Source organism: Phoxinus phoxinus (assembly GCF_949152265.1).
Source record: "Phoxinus phoxinus genome assembly, chromosome: 6".
Taxonomy (NCBI): domain Eukaryota; kingdom Metazoa; phylum Chordata; class Actinopteri; order Cypriniformes; family Leuciscidae; genus Phoxinus; species Phoxinus phoxinus.
Window position 1 is genome coordinate 4,250,845 of NC_136881.1, and position 21,951 is coordinate 4,272,795.

The following is a 21,951-nucleotide window of genomic DNA, read 5'->3' on the forward strand; positions in this document are numbered from 1 at the left end:
TTTGCTATGCCCTCTTATTTTTCAATGTCTTTGTCATTCTCGTTGTTTAATATATTTTTTCACTCAGAAATATATATTACAGAAGTTAAATGAAGAACACCATTTTATGACTTTAGAGGAATGAACAAACTTTTCATTTTCAAAAATACAGATAAGTGTCTTTATCGTATTAGATCTCGTATTGCATGACCACTTAATTGCTTGTTTGATACTCCGTTTGATACTTGTTTTGTATGGATATAATTTCAATACTGACACCACTGTTCCTGTCTGAGGGTTTTTAGGCTTTTATCAGATTATAAATAGTAAATAATGAGCATAAAATATGAGTAATGTCATTATCAGTTGTGGTCCGCAACGGGGGGCACTTTCTGCTGAGCGCTTATGCACAGAACGGGCATGAACACAGCCAGCAGGGTAAACAGAAAAGTGCAAGACATACAGAATACAAAGGTCCCTCTGATTAAGGTGCATTTTTTTAATTTTAGTAAACAATCATTACAACACTATAGCCAGTGGCTTTAAAGAGCCCAGTTGGCTTTGTTCAAAGAAAAATATAAGGCCTTATTAAACAAATCCTAACGTGAGACTGACATATATATTCCTGAGACATACTGTAGCTATATATGCAGACAAAAATAAATAAATAAATAAACTAAACTACTAAGACACTTCTTAAAATGACATCATTTTACAGGAAGTGACATCATTTTGGAGGGAACAACAGTATAGACATAAGTTGGTGTTGGATTCTAAGAAAACAGATGTTTTGTTTCACTTTACAACATCCAATCATGTTAACTCTTTATATAATTTTAGTCAGCTAACTTTAGCTCTTTATTTCCATTTTTTGTTCATTTTCTTGTCTTTATGTGTTAATAATCCAGTTAATATGAATAAAGTTTAAGTATATTGACCAGGGCTTACTTCTGAATGTCTGCTGTACACTTTTATTCAAACGTAATTTTATAAAAGTTACTTCAAAATGTTCTGTACGCCGGAATGACTCTGCTTTTTCATCTTCACAGGCAGGCATAATTTCAGCAGGATCCTTCTAAAGTGCAGTCCATTGCACTGACATCTCCTCCCCACCATACTAAAGCATCTGGAGTGGGAGATTCCCCACGGATGCGCCTCCTTCCTGCCAGGCAGAATCTCTTCTGAAGCTCTGCTTACAAACTCCCCCCTTCCAACTATGGACTGGACAACCATCGTCATGTCTGTTGTTGTGTTGGCAGGTCAGACACATTATAAAAGTCCAGTAATGAGCTCTGACAACTCTGACAAAGCCGTCTCTGTAGGCATCTCCTCCTGTCCACCTGAGAATGCTGGCAGCATTCATGTCTTCTCAAAGTATGATCTGGAAGAGCTGTTTCTGCCTCCTCCTCTGCTGTCTATGGGCACCCAGAGCTGTTAAAGATGATTTTTTTTATATCCTGCCAGATGTTTTTTTCTTTTTTTGTTTCTGTGTATAAAAACCCTTATTTATCACAGGAAATGTGTTTCCTTGTACACAAATCCATATATTTTTAATATGCATACAACATTTTTAAATATATAGGTCCCTATTTTAACGATCTGAATGCAAGTATCAAACGCGAAACAAATTTGTGGCCGGATCTCGGCCACTGTTGCTATTATACCGGCGGGATAAATGGCTCTTGCGCCCGACGCAAATGTAAAAGGGGTTGGTCTGAAGTAGCTTCATTATTCAAAGGTGTGGTTTGGGCGTAACGTGAAATAAACAAATCAGAGCATCATCTCACATTCCCTTTAAGAGCCGGCACGCTTGTTCCATGGCGCACGCCAGGAGCGGTTCACAGCCGAGGAGACCGACGTTCTCGACAGGGCCGTAAAAGACAGAGAAGTGACAATGTATGGGGATGGGAGAAACCCACCCAAATTAGCTTCGGTTAAACAGGCGTATAATAAGTTGGGTAAATGAGTAAGCTAGATTTATTTTTTCACATCTTCACGGACACAACAATGATTTCCCTCGTGTGTTAATATTTTTCCTTGTAATAATGAATGATTTGCAAAAATGAAAACTGCTGCGTCTGTTTAGATGAGAGAATCAAAGTGTATGCACGTTGTTCACACGCTACCTTATGGCCAAGCAAGCACCCTTAAAATACCATATGAATAACACGCGCAACGCACTACTGACTTTAGACTGGGTTTTTCCTGGTCTGTGGTGAGATTGTTTTCTGGAACTGGAAAATAGCACCAGGGAACGTTTGCGCCGGATCACGCCTCCTCTATTCGCTGCACCGTCCCGTCCCCCTAAGTTGATTGAGCGCAAGTTCATTCAATGAGCGCAAGTTCATTCAATGAGCGCAAGTTCATTCCCTAATTTACCGACGTGCGTCTGTGGAGGGAAAAGACCGCTGTAAAGGTGCTGGAAACATTCCTCAGAGATTTTGGTCCATATTGTCATGTTAGCATCACACAGTTGCTGCAGATTTGTCGGCTGCACATCTATGATGTGAATCTCCCGTTCCTCCACATCCAAAAGCTGCTCTACTGGATTGAGATCTGGTGACTGTGGAGATCATTTGAGTTTAGTGAACTCAAGAAACATGTTAAAAGATGGCCACACTGTGGTCATAAAGGGATGGATATGGTCAACAACAATACTCAGGTCGGCTGTAGCATTTAATGATGCTCAATTGGTACTAAGAGGGCGAAAGTGTGCCAAGAAAATATCCAACACACCTTTACAGCTCCAGCAGCCTGAACCACTGATACAGGACAGGATGTATCCATGCTTTAGTTTTGCTCTGATCCTACAATCTGAATGTTGCAGCAGAAATCCACATTTTCCCAGTCTTCTATTGTCCAGTTTTGGTGAGTCTGTGTGAATTGTAGCTTCAGTTTCCTGTTCTCATCTGACAGGAGTGACACCGGTGTGTGTTCTGCTGCTGTAGCTCTTCTGCTTCAAGGTTTGACGTGTTCAGAGATGCTCTTCTGCAGACCTTCGTTGTAATGAGTGGTTATTTGAGTTACTGCTGCCTTTCTATCAGCTGAACAAGTCTGGCCTCCTCTGACCTCTGGCATCGAGGCATTTTCAGTTGCATATCTGCCCCTCACTGGATATTTTCTCTTATTCAGACCATTCTCTGTAAACCGTGTGTGTGAAAATCCAGCCCGATCTCATCCCAAGGCGTCATATACTGACGCTTTTGACATATCGTCTACATCCAACGCACATAGCACCCTTTAGCGTCAATATGAGACGCAGATAGATATGGGCCAGAATGCGCCTCCTAGCGGCCTAACCCTAACCCCAGACCTAAACCTAACCATAACCGAACAAAGCTTTGTGCGTGTAATATTGACGCTAAAGGGTGCCATGTGCGTTGGATGTAGACGAAATGTCAAAAGTGTCAGTATATGACGCCCTAGGATAAGAATGCGTTGGAAAATCCCAGTAAATCAGCAGTTTCTGAAATACTCAGACCAGCCCGTCTGGCACCAACAACCATGGCACGCTCAAAATCACTTAAATCACCCTTTTTCCCCATTCTGGTGCTCAGATTGAACTTCAGCAGATCATCTTGACCATGCCTACATGCGTTGCTGCCATGTGATTGGCTGATCAGGTATTTGGGTTGATGAGCAGTCGAACGGGTTTATCTGGTGAGATATGTCGGACGACCAGAAGAACAATATAGTATGCAATGCAAGAGGTACATGTGTTCATGTGTCCCAGTCATATTTCACCTGACAATGCTTTTTTAAAACTATAATTTTAATAATATTATGTTAAATATTTCACATTTAAATGCATTATATGCAATGTAATTCCTTGCATAATGTATATTTAAGGAGAGAGTAAATGCCTAAAATGGGCAATATCCTAAACTAGCATCAATGTAAGTTTGTTGTGTTGGTTTATTGCAGCACTGGCATCGGGAGTTCATAAACCTGAGCTGCTAACAACCAAAACTGAATAAAGTTGATTTGTTGATTTGTTCTCGGGGGAGTGGCTTAACTTTCTTCTGAAACACGTTCGACTCAAGAAGATTTCCTTCTTATCCATGCCATATATATATATCAAACTTCATGTGTCTTGCGGAAGAACATAGTAGCCGTTTATTTCTATGACGAGTCACACAGGTACTGGGTTACTCTGCAGTGGTACCGATCCGTACCAGTTTAACAAGCTCATCAATGTATTCGTCTGACCTTACAACAAGACCATTTTTCCTGCTACAGTAGGCTAAACTATGCTTTTATATATGCCAGTTCAAACATCTAAATATGCATTTCAGGTACTTTCCAGAGAGGTTATTGCAGTGTAGGAATATCCTTGGATCATGAAAATTTAGAGAGTGTCAGAGGGTAAGTGTGAAATGAACATACTGAATTGTAAGCCTTCAGACGCACTGGAAAGTGTTTATAAAGGTTAATACAACTGCTGTAGGTCTCTGCGAAAATATGCATTTTCATTTTATTTTAACGGGGTCAGTGAGGTGTAGAGATATTCCAGGATCGTAAAACTTTAGGGAATGCCAGAGGGCTGATTTCAGGTGAACATTTCCAAATTTATTCCTAGCTGGAAAGGCTTTTCAAGAAAAAAAAAACCCAAAACAAAATATGCATCATGATTTTTAGAACCAATGGCTTCTTAAAAACACTTTCAAGTATGAAAGGGAAATGCATCATATCAGTGCTTTTGTGTGAAACGAATAAGGTTTCAGAAACAGTTCACCCAAACAGGAAAATTATGTCATTATTTACTCACCTGTGTTGTTCCAAACCTGTTGAAATCAAATGTTGATTTTCCAGTGCCAAAGCTCACACCTAGCCCATTTTTTGGATCCAGAATTAAAATATGGTGTGTTTAAAAGTGAGTAAATTATGTCAGAAATTTCATTTTTGGGTGAACTACTCCTTTAAAAATAAAATAAATCTCCTTTGGACTGACATAGGCTTGGCAGAACGTATTAGTTATTTAAGGGGAATCACATCAACATGAAAGGTCAACCTCTTCTGACAGTTCATATTTCCCCAAAACGTTTCTATATCTGTGAGGATACATATAATGAATTAATTTTCTCCACAGAGAACTCCATTTCTCTTCAACATATGCGTAAATTGATACGCACAAGCTCTTGAAGAAGATCTAAAGAAGGCATACCAAAGAAGACTTGCAAACGATCAGCTATATCTCTATATATTTAGATTTGTATTGCTCCATCTTACTTTCTAATGCAGTAGCGAATAAGCAGAAATATGAGAATGACATCACCCAGCTACTGTATGAATAATTAGATGTAATCTAATTGTGCTTCTTTTTTTTTCACACCCAAGAGAAATGGAGTGTCAGTGCATTTCACAATTGCGATGATAATTGCATTTCCCATGACTGCTTTTGTTTGATAGGGGCAGCCCTCACTTTAGGGGTGAAGCTGGTGATGGAAACGACTCTGTAATTATACAGGAGGTCTAACGAAGAGTATGTTGGGGAAATATAATGTCTGCTTTGCTGCTAGTGTGACGTTGAACTATATTTTAACCTTTTATTTTAAATGCAATTATGGAACATTCATTCACAGGCCCATAGGCTGAAGTATGTACTGTAGTATGTTTATAGTACATGTGATTTTTTTCTGTAGGTATGGGATGCCCAAATGACCTACATTTGATTAATTGTGCAGGATACAAAATAACACACAGCAAGGAATATTGGATCACACAATGCAATGTGCTTGACTACACACTGCCATAAAAGAGAGTCAAAAGTTAAAACATGTTTACACAAAATTATATTTTTCTCCAAGATATTATGAGGAGGTCATTTGACAGTGCTTGATATATTTGATAATGCATAATCCAATAAATACATAAATAAATAAATAAAAAATGCTGGTAGCCCGTATACTGTACATAGCCAATGAAATAGTGATATTACTGATGAAGAAATATTTATCATCAAAAAGAAAGAAATCTTTATCATCAAATTCACTTTTAGTGACACAGCTCACGGTAAAATAAAATAAAATAACATGGTCTATTTTTTTTAAAGGTCTGTATGTAAGATTTGTAGAAAAAAATATATATATATATTTTTTTTTTTTTTTACTGCCAATGTGTGGACAGCTTGTAACAAAAGAAAACTTAAAAATTAGATCTTCCCCGACTCCCTAGGATGTCGATGAAAGCCTGTAGACTGCTTTTTAATTGACGGACTCGGGAAGTTTTTGCCGGGAAAATTTAAAGGATGTGACGCTTACGCACACTCCCGAGAGCCTATCTTTCATTCTGAGACACTTGAAACGAATGCTTATACAATGTTCAGGAAAAGAGCTATTCTGTACTATAATGTCAAAGTGTCATGCAAAGAAAAGGGATTAATTCAAACTAGTCTCACATAGTCAGATCTATAGTCTATAATCTCAAAAATACTTTATAATCAAACCATCATAACGGTGTCATTTTAATGACCTCATCTGTCGACATGATGCCGGTGAACTGCAGAGCTTGTGCAAACATATTCACATCACTATGATCAGATGCTTTATTAACTGCTGTTTTCTTACTGCTGTAATTTTTGTTGAGCTTATTTTGTTATTGAGAGGAAAGCGTGCAGCACATATTCACATATTCATCTAAAGTCGCTCTCAGCAGCACGGACGGCGTCTGGATTTCCGTTAACAGTATATCGCTGCAAATGTATTTATTACAACTCTAAGCAAAGAATGAAAAAGAACTTCACTGTGAGTATATCGGGGCATTGAATCACACCTCTTGTACGCTACGTGTGCTCGACCAATGAGTGGCTGCAGTTCCCTTAATGGCCACTGGTGTCACTAATAACAAGGGTTTCTGAATTCTAGAGAAACCCTTCAAAAAGGGGGAGAAAATGAAAACTTAGCAAATCATTTATGTTTTTCATAAAAAAGTTTTTGTGTGTGTGTGTATATGCATACCTCACTGCTATCCTTAAACAAGAATCAACTTCAATGAAACGCTTATAATGATATCATGACCTGCATAATTGATAAGCCAAATTCATCAAAAGTCACATGGATGATGCACATGAATGATGCCAGGTGTCTTTTGTTATTTAGAAAAGAAGGAAATGTTAGACTGGAGTCTGTTCAGTGCTGATTTTCATTTAAAAACACCAGTCATTTCTCTTCCTATCTGCCTCTCTTGCCATCAGCATCATGAATGGAAATCAATGAAATGATGATAATGATAATAATAATGATGAAGACAGTAACATAATTTGCTATTTTATATAATAGCAGTATGCACGGCAGACTTTAATTCAGCATCACGGCCCATTGTGCATTCTGCATCATCTGCAATGTCAAAATGCAGCTAATCGGAAACAGAATACATTTCCCTTGATAGTCCAGATTTCAACACATGGTTTTAACACATTAAGTCCACATGCTAGCAGTTTGAGAAATGCATAATAATGATGATGATGGGTGTCTTTTGTTATCTATAAAATGGAAAAATATATAGTTTTTAGAGATAAAATAGCAGAATCTGAAAATGCAGAAAAAGTCATGGGACCATGTAAAAATGGATCTTTTTTTTAATAAATATGTAGATCTACAAATGAGTCCATGGCTTTTCCAGTTGCTTGAAATTAGTGAATAAAAAAAGATATATACATATCCTTTTCATAGTTGTATACAATATATTAAAAAGATAACTGAGTCATTCCTGTTTTTTTTTAGGATTTTCTCTAGGATTTGATCCTCCTTCACTTGCGCATTCTCTTTCCCACTGTCTCTCTGCATATGTCTCTCTGTCATATCTATTCTTAGAGTAGCATTGTCTGTTTGGCAACGGTACAATGAGATATAGATCTCGTTAATTCCTGCCTCGCAGCATCTTTTAAAACAGCCCATCACTGGCCTCCCATTGCTCATGCCTTATTCTGTTTTATATGCACAAACACTAAATAATTAGACTCTGCCATCATCAATAAGAATAAAATGAAGTAAAATCTATTGAGAGACTCAATGTGACAAACAACAACATAGGCTATTGGATTTTTGTATGCAATAAGAGTGTATACAGAGTAATGTCAGAGTATACAGTCAACTCTCTTTCAAATATGTGTCAATAATTATTCGTTTTTTTAAGTAGCTTGACAGACTCAAATTATATATTGTTTTAATTGTTGAGAGAGCATGCATATTGAAAGTAGTCTTTAAGCTAAGTTTGTGAGCAAATACTGTACACATAATTGTAATGGTTAATAGCAAGACATTTGCAGATGTGGCACTGTGCGATTTTTGATTTTTGTCCATAAGGAATTGATTGGATGGTTAGATGTGGTTGTGGTTTGCTATTGGTGGATCGCATGTGAGTGACAGGTTGCCTCGCGCCGGTAAACACACCATCAGAGAAGAGAAGAAATGTCACTGCAAGAGGGAGGGGAAAGTTACGTTGATTCAAGATTCAAGTTGAAAAAGTTCAGAAGTATAAATCCCCCCAGTGAGAAGCACATAGTTTAAATGTGTGTCTGTTCCTCACACAAAGCTGCCACATGACTTCAGAAGACTCGAGATAAAGAAAGCATGTTATTTGGAGCAATTTATGGTGATGTTGCATCCTTTTTGAGGCTTGACATCTTCAGTCCTTATTTACTGTGATTGCATTGCAAAGAGTGATCAGCGTGTCCTTCAAAAGTTCTCCTTTTGTGTTCTGCAGAAGAAAGAAAGTACTGCAAATGATGACATTTTTGGCTGAACTGCTTTTAGGTGAACTACCTAGCTAACACATATGAAACCATTAGTGTCTGTGACGGTTATGTATTTTTGATGTTTTAAAAGACTAAGGGTGTTTGTTCGGGTTAGTTTCAGGGAAAATAAATTATGCATTGCATATTCCACAAACTACCATTTTTATATCTACCCTTATGAATTCTTCCGCGCTACCGATTTTTTAAACATACGTATGAGACATGAACACACGCAGGAGCAATAACATCTGCTCTCTGTAAATTAGCAAAGGCAAGTTAAGGCTAATTAACGTTTATTTTGCTGGCCTTTGGCTTATTTCCCAGTGTCGACGCTACAGCAGGAGCATGGGAGAGGGTCGTCACAAGAACTTAACTTTACATTGGAGTGCATTCTGACCAGCATATTGCTCTGGCATACTGTAGTTTTGGCACCGGGTTTGTATGCTGACAACAGGAATTACAGAGCTATACTGGCACAGCACGACTCCGCTAGTAGAGCAGCGTCTGCCAACAAGCAGTCACACTATAAAGGTATATTGACAATAGAGTTAAGGGCGACAGCTAAGGATTTTTACCCCAAATATTAGTTTTACTGAGCTCAAAAGTTTAGATGTAGCAAGCAAACAAATCAATCATTTTTGGTTTTAGAGAATCAACAAGTTTTTTAAATTCTAAAACATTTACTCAGGTCGTTCTAAACTTGCATGGCTTTCCTTCTTTTGTGGAACACAAAATAAGGTATGTGTTTGTCCATTCAATGAAAGTAAATGGGGTCCAAAACACATTAGACCCCTGTGACTTTCATTTTATGCAGTTTAGGGTCAATAAATATTTGACATCTGGAAAGCATCGTAAGCCAACTATGGTCGTAAGATCTGTCGTTATCAGCGTAGTTCAGCGAGTCCGTTTCACGAAAACATAGTTCCAACTGTTATTGGTCAACAACTTTGAGGCGTTTCAGGGAGTTCAGAAACCGTGCGCAATGATTTAGAGAATACATATATTCTCATTCAAGCAGCAATGCTACACACTAAAGTCGAAAATGCAAAAAAGCATAATAGGACGGTAAAACTTTACTTGAAGACAACCATGTGTCTTTGACGGCTCAATATAAACATTTAAAATAAATATGTCAAAATAAACAATCAAGTTGAAAACATACTGGCTCAGTCTTTACCAGCAAACTCTTTTATCCCCATTCTTGTGGCCTGTGTACTCTATCCTTTGCACAGAGATCTCTAATATCAGTCCACCGTGACACGGACCTCTTCTAAAACCCTGTCTCGTCACTCGAGCGTGAGGCCGTCTGTAGAGCTCCAGGATTTCATTTCCGATGCTTGGCTATGCAGCTCTGCCCTCCACACTCCTGCTAACTTGGGCGAATTCCCCACGAGGGCTCGATCAAGTCCACAATCTAAGTCTGTAATGCAGTCCTGGGCTCATGATGATAGCTGTTATTACATATGGGACTGTATTGTTTGCTCTGATGATAAGCCAGTGGAAGTGGAGAGACAGTGAGTGTATCTGTCAGCGTAAAAGAGAGAGAGAGAAAAAAAAAAACAAGAGTTTGTTTCACCCTCTGGATTTTTTGGTGTGTATATGTGAGGGACGTGTTTGTTTTGTGTCTCTGTAGCCAGACACACACAGAAAGAGTGTTTTTGCTTCTGGGAATCTTGAGTCATCCACATTTTCTATGAGTCACATCTGAATAATCACCCAATACTAGAATGTAAATACCAGAATATTGCCAGAAGAAATGTTGTCCGTATTCTCCATGATAACTTATCATATTGAATATACTCCACGAGAGCATAGATAAAAGAGCCTATGTGTAATTTATTACAGCTGAAATGTTACAAATATTTGCCTGTAATATTTTCAATTACTGTGATCAACCTTGGTTTAATTTTTTAATTAAGCTCCAGCTATAACTGTTCTATTATATTCTTCTCTCTTCTATTATGTCGCTTCATTAACAGATGTTCCTGGTTTCTTTGCATCCTCCTCAAAAATGGTTTGATCTGACCATTACAAATGGTGACTTGATGTGGCCAGGGTGATTCAGCAAATTATTTTGACTTGCATAAAACTAGCTAATATTGATATTACCACATAAAGATCCTTATTTGGGCCTCATTAGAATCAAGATTATATGAAAGCACATCTCCATGTTTGCTTCAACAAGAATAGAATAGAATAGAATAGAATAGAATAGAATAGAATAGAATAGAATAGAATAGAATATTTGCAGTTACAATTCCAGATAAGCAATGGTCCCCATGCAGAGAACTCCCACAGTCACAGTGTATCCGTCGTCCTTAAAGGACTGAAAAACTCCCATCAAAGATGCTAAATGTTATCAAGTGCCATTTCCAACCAGAAAAAGGGTTGTTTCTTGACAATCAGTGGATTGGATCAGTGAAGTACCTTGACTGTGACTAACACAGGATCTATTGCACTGTACACTTCAGCTGATCCGAGTCCGGCCCAGGAATCTCCCCGGAGAAATCACATTCTGTTTCATGATACCGCTTTTAATGACAGGCTATGTTCATGACGCCTGGTTGCTCATGTTTCGAACGAGTCTTTCATGAACACGTTCCCCACAGCGGGGGGATGTCTGTAATGACATGTTTCTGCTGTGAAAGTTTAGATAAATCCTTTTGAAAGACGTTGCTGACTGATGAGCGCGTGATTAAATCCTGTCCATAATTTATTTGACTGTCAGATGCATTTAATTATGATGGCTCATGGGAGGAAAAAAGATCTAGAGGTGACTTACCACAATCCACGACACACTTCCAGTTTAACGCTTGTAGACTTTCAGCTTCTCTGCAGTCTCTCTATCTCATGACTTTCACCCTGCAAACAAGAAAGTGTTTGAGTTCTCACAACGACTGCCTCACTTATCGTTTTCATTTGTTCAGCCAGTTTAAATGAGTTTGTTCATGAAATGCAAAATGTCTCCAATACAGGTACAGTATATTGTGGACAATTACTTTTATAATTATTATTAAGTGTTCCAAAATAGTTAAAATAAGAGTTTTCAACCAAAGCAAAGTAACAAATCAAACCGGTAAACAGTACTTAACAATAATTACAGTATATAATAACATAAAACATAAAAATGTTAATGTAAAAAAAAAATAGTTTTTTTAACAATGCAACAAGAGCAAAGGGAGAGGAAAAAAACAAATGTATCAATAATGTATTTAATTAATGAATTAATAAAAGTAACTTAAATAGTTGCAAACAAATAGTTGCAACAGATAAATAGTTGCAAAAAGTTGCAAACTTCTATAGCGTCACACATAAGAATGCTAATGGATAACTCTCTCTGGGTATCGTTGTTCAATTTCAAATATTTGGCAGAATATTGTCACCAAGAATGTGTATGAAATGTAATTAACTTTTTTTATCTGTTTAAAAAAAAACAATACTGGATGAAATGTAAATGATTTTGACAGAGCACTATTCCATAACAGAATATTTTGTTTGATGTGAGAAAAAACAAATCGACTTTGCCGTGTTAATCTCAGCACTATATTTTTTAAGTCTAATTTCAATAATCGACAATTATCACCTAATTTTGTTCACTACAAAAGAGGCCCTTTGGATTTACAGCACGTTAAACCGCCTCATCATTGCAACTAATGTTGTACGGCAGAGTGCTAATGAATATGTTGAAAACAATTTAAATCACACAATATTCTAATTATGATCTTCTCACAATAGTTGAGCGTGCACGGCAGTGTTTCAGTGAGCTATGTTCCGCACCGCCTCTCCTCCAGACGCCTCCCACCCGACGCGCACACATTGCCGGGCCACGTTGTAACGATGTGAATCTCATTTGCTAACACAAAGTCACACATTATTTCTGAAACATCCTGCAAGATAAAATTCGTACTGAAAACAGAGGCCGCTGTTCATTGTCTCCCCGGTTGCCGAGAGACAGCAGCGGATGCCGCCATATGGCGGGACCCTCATTTGCATGTTTGCCTCATCAGAGCTTCATCTGAGGCGCACAGAAATCAGAACGAAACTACTATGATCATTGCCTCAGAACAACAATATTCCATCATTACACTAATGGCTTCCGTTGCAGGCCACACAGCGGTTCTGTCATCAAGGGGAAATCATATTGTTGTTGATATTGCATGATAATGCATTTTGCATTATAATTTTGAAATAATCAAAATAAAGTAATAGTGAAAACTAATAATAATTAGTTTGCCCTCAAAAGTCTTCCAACTTTGAAGCTGTAACACAATTCTGCATTGGAGGAAGTCTGGCTAAAGTCTCAAATTTAATTGCTCAAATGGGTCATTTCATACATTTTTAATTATTTAATTTTCTCTGAGGTCCACTTATATTGCTTTGCACCAAAAACAAACAAATTACTATTTTTCTCCCTCTTTCATGCCACTTCAAATTTCAAAAACTGCAGTACTTTTAAAACTTTTAAAAAGAGAAACAGTACAACAAAGGTAATAATAATAATAACAACATCAAAATGCAGTTGCTGAGATATACACATATGTCTCTGAGATAGCAGAAATAATCACATTATGCACACATCAATGACCAGCAATCATCCAATCACTTCAGGTGCTGCTAACACACTGCAAATCTTGCATGTGCAAAGTTGTTTCTGACTTGTCTAACCTACTATTGGAAATAAATGTACTTTGTATTTTGACCTGATTTAGCCTTGCTCTGATTTCCATGTAAGGCATAACTTGTCAGATCATTTGGCTTATCTATTGGGTTTGACAGATGTCTTTTGAGAAAGAAATACAAAAGAGACATAAATGAGAGTTCATATGGATCTCTCTGATTTATAATTTCTGATTTTAGTATCCAAGCAAATTGGAGCACAGTTTGAGACACTGTTGAGATTGCAACTAAAAAAAAGTTTAGACACTACAGTAGAAGACCAAAGCTAAATTATAATCCTTCACTTTTCTGAAACAACACACTGCAGTGTTTCTGAATTCAGGTGAACTGGGAAATTATTTATACAACAAGTGTATTCTGTTTCAGTTTGCAAAAAGCAAAACAAAAACATTGTTTTCTGCTGATGTTTTATGAATATCTCTAGAGGCTAAATGATCACCCTACACCTTACTTTTACTGAAGTCTCCATTTAAACTCAATGAATCGCTTTGCTGTCTAGGAAAAACAACTTACAAACTTCAAAGATACAGACTTGTATTATAGACTTGTTATTCTTATTTATGTTGTTTCACTCACAGCATTTATCCATCTTTAGCTTAGAACTCATACATTGATCATTAAAAGCTTACATCACACAAGCAATCACTATAAAATGTAATATAAGAATATGGAGAACCTCCAAATATATATATATATATATATATATATATATATATTTGTGCCTTTCCGAAATGGATGTGCAATATCACATGAGAGAATAAATCATTTCAACTAGATGAACATTGGACAAGAATGGACCAGACACTTTTACCCCCCCACCCCGCAACTAACCTGAGGCTAAAACACAGACACACACACAGTCATTCCCCATGCTGTTCAATTAGCAAATAGTAGATTAGTATCGATCCCTGTGTTTTTCACACTGTGTGAGAAGTTTTGCTCAGCTCATTAAAAAGTTAGCTGTTCTTACTGAAAATTTAATAGTCAACACATTTCCACCTAGTGAAAGCATTACCGCCACATGCTGTATGAGAGGGCCTATGAGGGCCACATTTTGGAGCTATCCATAAAACATGAGTCTGTGTAAATCGTCCGTAAGATGGCTATAATGCAAGTTGTTGCATTGAACTAAATGCACAGAATTACACAGGAATCATTGTAAAAACAATTAACGGTTACACTGTAATTCAATGTTAGACATTCTACTGACTATAAGTTACTTTGCAGCATGTCCACTAACTAGATTATTAGTAAACTGTTAGGTTAAGTTTAGGTGCTAGGGTTCGGGTTAGTAGAATAAGTTAGCATCAAAGGTCATTAAAGTCAGTAGAATGTATGGGATATTTAAGCAGACAGACAAACACTCAAAATAATTAATTGGTTTAAGTACAGGCTAAAGTTAAATTCAACAAATTAGTTTAATCAAATTATCTTATATGAGTATTTAGAACTTTATTTTTCTTTTGAGATCACCAAACTGACACATCTTAAGTAATCTGGATTGTTTTGAGTTGTATGAGCTTGTTTCTTGTAATTTAGACAAACTTAAATTTAACTGAAATTTTATATTTCCCCAGAAAACTTTGCCATGACACTCTAAAGGGAGAGTAAATACTAAAATGAAGTGTTATATTGTATTTTTTATTTATTTTGTTGCTATGCTAATTTTGAATAGGTGTTGTTCTTGATGTTATTGTTTTTTTGTTGTTTTTTGATGGGGGTGGGGTGTGGGGGGTTCAAATGCAGCATGAGCTCGGTTTGAGAACAGGTATATGTTAAATATTCTACATTGTCATTAAGCAGTTGGTATGGTATGCTAATGCTATCAAAGTATTGTGTTACCAATTCACAAGTTAACATTCACTGAATTAGCTTATTAAAGATAGCCAAGTTTCCACTTAACATATTTAAGTTGACATGCCATGAACATTTTAAGTTAAAAGTATGAATTAGCTTACTCAAATATTTCAAGTTAAGAGTAATTAAATTGTATGAGTACAAAATAAAAATCTGCCATTTCTGCTAACTTAAACTTTAAATATCATAACTTGAAAATTGTGATGTAACCGATTAACTGAAAATGAGTTTTGACAACTTATTTGGGTTTACAGTGACTAATACTCTAATGACTACTAGTCAACATGTAGTTGCAAAGTTAGTTATAATCAGTAGGATGTCTAAAGTGGACGATCGAAATCAAATGTTAACTGATTTACCAATTCACCTGAATTCAGAAATTCTGTAGTGTGTTGTTCCAGCAAAGTGACTTCACTTCTACTTTAGTGTCTAAACTTTTAGGATACGCAAGTAGACAGCTAAGGTTAATATTTAGCAATTTAAATTCCGCCCTCTCACAAATGTGCCAAACTTTCAGGTCAGATTCTGGACATCGCAGGACAACAATGCTCTACAAGGACACACCATAAAACTGCTTGTAAATTTCTCCCCGACCCGTGGAAGCAGCATGTATTATTGTTTGAATTCTTGTATTCAGCCAGTCCTGTGATGATGCTCAGTTTCAAAGTACTAACCAAAGTCAAACACATCAGGCTGATGAAATCTGTGCTCAAGGCACCACAACAGTAGTTTGTGACCTCACTTTCCACATTCAGATGCTTTTATTATGATGACACTAAATGAACTTGAAAAAAAGTCTTGTTTTGTATCCAGGGATTAGAGAATCGTCCCTGCACCAGCATTCACAGAGTGTCCTGTATGATTTACTAGAACCCGCGTTCTGCGATCACCCTGAGGATAACGTGTTTGAACACAGTCAGACACTCTTTCGGGAAAGCTTGTGAGAGCTTCCATCATGAGTCTAGTCATGCGGTCCCGTGTGTTCAGAACTACTCTCAAGTTTCATGTGGCCCTGGAGGAGGGAAGATGAAATGGACTTATTTCTGGTTTCCATATTCAAATGCTCTGACCATAGCAGCAAAAGTGCACCCAGAAATGTAAGTTATGTCATTTACTCACCCTCATGTGTCATTCCAGATGTGTATGACTTTCTTTCTTCTGTGGAAAACAAAAATAATAGTTTAACAAAATGTTTGCAGGCTCTTTTTCAAAGAATGAAAGTGAATAGACCGTCAAGCTCCAGAATAACAACAGCAAAAAAAAAATCATAAATGTATAGTCCATGCGACTTGTGTTATGGAACTTGAAAATAAATAATGTATAGGGATATAAATTTTATATGAATTTAGACTGATTTATAATGATTCTTGATAGTATATCTGGTAACACTTTACTAAGTAAGGTGTCACCTTATATCTTATATCATACTATAATGTACAATAATTATTAATACATCGAATTTTAAAACACGTGGTAGCACATATTGATATGTGCAATTAATTTGATTAATCAATCATATATCATGACACCAATTTGATTTGATTTATTTTAATCGATTGACAACCTTAATATTAATGTAAAGTATGTTGTTGATAATGCAATGAATATTACATTTATTTAAATGTATTAAAATAGCTTCCAACTTTCATAACTGTCAATTTTCTTTTTAATATACATAAAATATAAATATACATACTCATACTAATAATATACATACATAAACATTAGGGCTGTGCGATATTGAAGAAAAATGCGATAACTCCTTAAATAATGCGATATTCGATATGCGATACGATAGTGCTTAAAGTGTCTAAAATAAACTTAAATTATCTTTAAAATATATTTAAAATGATATAACCTACATGTGTTTCACATTATTTTTATGACAAGAAAACATCCTTATAACTTCTGAAAGTGAACATCAGGGTTTTACTGTAGCATAAGAAGTGTTATTTTAACATCAGTGTAAACCACAGGGTTTCAGGTTATCCGATTAGGTTTATTTAATAACAGATACTGAATCATAAAATATAAAAATAAAACATTGCTTAGTTTTCACTGTATGAATTAAATATATCCTGATACTTATTAAAGCTAAAAAAAACCTGTATTTTGTTCATGACCCCATTTATTGCATGCTGTTGCGATATGCATATTGCGAATCGCGATATATACATTTGCGATATTTCGATAAATTCGATATATTGCGCAGCCCTAATAAACATACATTTAGCATCAATACAGTCTTTAGTGTCACATGATCCTTCAGAAATCATTCTAATATGCTGATTTGCACATAATATTTTTTGTGAAACTGTGTCCTTTTTACAGGAATGAAGAAAATAATTGAACATGAAAATGCACTAACCCCAGACTTTTGAGGGTTAGTGTATGAGCCAGCGTTTAATATTCAACCATATATTCAATGCTCTTGTATCCCCCCACAAATGGAATATGTTTGTCCACTAAGACTTGTTTAAGCGAGCACTCATTGTTCTAACCTCTCAGCTGGAACCATCTCCAGAAGAATAAATATTTCAGAGCTACCCCTCTGTTCTTAGCGTCCCATCAGGAGCACACTGGAATTAAAGCCTCTAATTTGCACGGAGCTTTTCATTTATTAATGCGAAAATAGAGTTCCAGTGTTGGAACATTAATTTGAGGGAGGATTCTTGTTTTCATTATGATTGTGTGCCGATCCTGCGTTACCTTTCTTTTAATTAACTTCTGCACAGACCCCCCACAACCCAGCAGCTGCACTTTAATTATCTCGCACAGCCTTATCGTTCCTGCATAATCTGTGTTAACAGCAACTTTACAGAACTGTTTAAGAGGCGCTCTTGTCCTGCACACAGACGCCGTAATTTACTTCACAAAGTTGGAGCTTCCTCTTTTTTATTCCTGTCTTTTATCCTCAGCAGCCTATGATAATAAATAACTAAAAGTTACAACTTTCAAATTAAAAGTGTTTTTGTTAAGAATTCAATAGAAAAAAATATTATATATAGCCTATATATATATATATATATATATATATATATATATTTTTTTTTTTTTTTTAGCTGTAGGTTATTGCTTTGAAATGGTCCCGGATTCTCCATCAGTGGACTGTGTCCTTCTCTCCTGCTGTTGCAGTGACACTGGGCTCTGTCCTGCTGCTACACGTGTCTCGGTGACGTACCCGTACGCCATACAAATCAGAATATTTCATGTTCTTACACTGCTAAAAGGCCACACTTTTGAACTTTCATATCCCTATAGCGCCAGCCCCATTGACGTCGGCTGCAAATATTAAAGTCACGCACCACTAATGTTGGTATTTGGATCAGTGTGTGCACATTTCGATTAGGTTTTGCATTAGCAGTGGGTTTAAAGGAATCATGTCTGCAACTAACAATTATGTTGATAATCAATTAATCTGTCGAATATTTTTTTTGATCAATTGGATTTTTTATTTATTATTATATGTTAAAAATGTATTCTAATCCATTATTTTAAACAATGTTATTCCACATGCTGCCAAATGCTGTCCTCCAAACAATGTGTAATATAAATACTACAGTAGGCCTATAGTGAATGTATCAATGTACTGTAGGCTATGTTGTACATTATAAGCACAAAAGGGTTAAAATACAAATATAGCCTACTATTCTAAACCAAAAATAAACTGATATCACAAAATAGAAAAACAAATCACAAAATGTTTCTTGTTAACTGTTAATTCATTATATTAGGCCTACATCAATTGGCTATTCAAGCAATAGTGGCTTTAGTGTTAGCCTACTGCTTGCATTAATATGATTAATTGTGTTATGTTAAACTTAAATTTAATAAAATAAAAAATAAAAAAAAAGATTTTAGCAAAATGTGCGTTCTGTCTGTTTGACGCGCATGCTCACATTAACGTTAATTTGAGACAGTGAAGTTCAACAAGACGCTTGTTGTTATAATATGCTAAATGGAAATGCTTGTGGGACTTTCTAACATTTACAGATAGGGGTACTCGAACTCGGACTCGGACTCGAGTCCGGTCTCGAGTCCAATTTTGAATGGACTCGGACTTGTCACGCACTCGGATGAATTTGTACTCGGACTTGACACGGACTCGAGACATTTTAGACTCGGAAAAATGTCCGAGTCCAGTCGAGTCCGGGCACTGGATGACACAATATTATTCAAAAACGAAACGAAACGACGTTGTTTCAGCGTTGAGCATGGTAGCCAATCACAGTTAAGTGCATAAACACAGTGGCAAATCAGAGGCGTTTTAGAGTCCGCATGCGAAGAATTCGCTCAAAATGTATGTTCAGAATCAGCACGAGCTTTATCCTTTCGCAAATCCCCTCATAAAAGACAAAGTCTCTCTAGACACAATATAAGATATTCACTGTGCAGTGCGGACAACTTCAGTCAGTGTTTATGACGAGAGTTTTAGGGAGAGTGCCGAACGCGGTAAGTGATGGCTTAAAGGGAGCGCTGTTGACAATCTAAATAGTTTTTTTTTTTCATACTTCTAGAGGACCAGTGGTTACGTTCACACTGTAAATTATAAAGAGTGATAACTGCATTTAAATGTGGGATTTAATCCACTTAATTTGTGTCGTTTGAGTCATGAAATTGCGATGATTTGACACATAAGAAACTTGATAACCATAGCAACATTTTGGCGTCTAATAATGTTGTAATTTTTTTTACATTTTCACTTTAGTCATAAGTTTACACCTTGCAGAATCTCCTAAATGTTATTTTTATAATTTTTTTAATAAGACGGATCATACACACATTGTTTCTATTTAGTAGCCTACTGCCCTGAAAAATCTTTTTCACATAACAGATGTTTAATAGCCTAAATAAAATACAAACACAAAATAAAGACAGATTACATATTACATATTAATATTAATATTGTGTCATTACCTGAATGATCCACAACTTTTTTCTTTTTTTTTAATGGTTGTTCATGAGGAAAAATCCTCCAGCTCCTTACATTCTTTGCTTTTCCAGCATCTTCTGCATATTTGACTCCTTACTAGCAGTGACTATGATTGTAAGATCCATATTTCCACACTGGTGACAACTGCGGGACTCATACACAACTATTACAAACCCTGCAGACATTTAGTGATGCACAAGAAGGAAGCATCCGTTAAGAGCCAATGGTTGTAAACTTTTGAACTGGATCATTGGTGTAAATTGTTCTTATTTGTTTAAAAATGCATTCATTAATTTAGTCCAACCCTTCAGAGGATAAATAAGATATTAGCATGTAAAACAAAATAAGAAAAATGTAAACATCATCTTGCTCAAAAGTCTTGCCCCTGACTCTTATCGTGTTGCATTATTAAGCATTACCTTGCAGATTCTAAAATATGTACAATAGGTAATGTAGAATAAACAAACTGTAACTACACATTGCAATCATTTTGCAAGGTTTAAAATATTAATTTAAGAGCTCAGTGTTGAGACCTTTCGCCGGAATTTGATTGACAGGTGATCTGACCAATTATAATGCAGATACACGCCATTTTTGTTCAACAGACAAACCAAACCAGTTAGTAGATTAAAGTCAGTGGACTTGAACTTGAAAAATGCTGTGTATTGATTTCTTTTTGCAGTTCTGATGTTCATTTATGTTTAGTTTGTGCTATAACTAGAAGAGATTATCAGTTCACGTGCTGCTTGAACTGAGGCCTACACATTAAAGCACCACAAAACAGTATTTATTGTTTGAATTTCATAAAATCATACAAAATTTGAAAGCTGAGACTTTATTTCATACCAAAAGTACCCTGCTCTGTCTTGTCTGTTGGCACATTGTCAGTGTCCTCTTTTCTCCGACCGAGAACATGTGGAGTGAGAGAGGAATGGCTTGTCGGACGTAGCAACAGTAACCAAGAGGGGCGGGTCTTTGTGAAAGGTCAATTTCAAATAATTTAAATCTTTGTGGACTCGGCCGGACTCGACTCGGACTCGGATGTTAAGGACTCGGACTCAAGTCCGACTCGGCCCTTTTTGGACTCGGACTTGGACTTGTACTCGGTTGTTAAGGACTTGGACTCGACTCGGACTCGACAAAGGTGGACTCGGACCCAACACTAGATAATAACCATAACATCTATAGTGATGTGCTGAGAGGAAACGTGTCAGAGGAATTAAACATCACACGGATCTGTCAAATCACGAGAGGGCACGAGGCGGTTACGATCCTTTTATTTGAATCTCTTATAAATACATAGTAGCCTATTCTCATGTTTTGGACAACTTGGATCATGTAGCCTACCTTTCCCGCAGCAGCTCACTCTGTGTCTTCCGCTGTTTTTCATATTTTGTCCACAGAAATGATTAATTCACTAGCCTACTGTAAAGCGACGTGGCTGGCTGATGGTTTCCCGGGCACAGAGCACAAAGGCGCGACTAATCGATAATCTTTGCCGATTTTAATTATTGATAATAATCTATTTTATGAATAGTTGTTGCAGCCCCAAATTAATATAGACAACAAACCAAAAATGGTAAGTAGCCTATATTATATTTACTTACATTTGTGTCCTTAGAAATCCAAGATGTTCTCTGTTTTGAAACTGTTTTGTTCCTGAATCTGTTGATCGAATGATTCATTGACTCACTGACTCACTCAGTTCTGATACATGTTTCGTTTTGAATGAAGCAGTGTTTTAGAATGAATCGGGTTATTAATTATATGG

General features: G+C 36.5%; 1 long non-coding RNA gene across 2 annotated transcripts in view; it reads right to left on the bottom strand.

The window, feature by feature from the left end:
* LOC307000879 overlaps positions 1-21,644 on the bottom strand; it is a 134,221-nt gene extending 112,577 nt beyond the window's left edge. For both annotated transcript variants that reach the window (XR_013798113.1, XR_013798114.1), the window contains exons 1-3: positions 21,528-21,644; positions 16,367-16,405; positions 11,496-11,575 (exon numbers count right to left, since the gene is read on the bottom strand). This is a non-coding gene — a long non-coding RNA (uncharacterized lncRNA). The remainder of the gene's footprint in view (positions 1-11,495; positions 11,576-16,366; positions 16,406-21,527) is intronic.
* Positions 21,645-21,951: the final 307 nt, after the last annotated feature.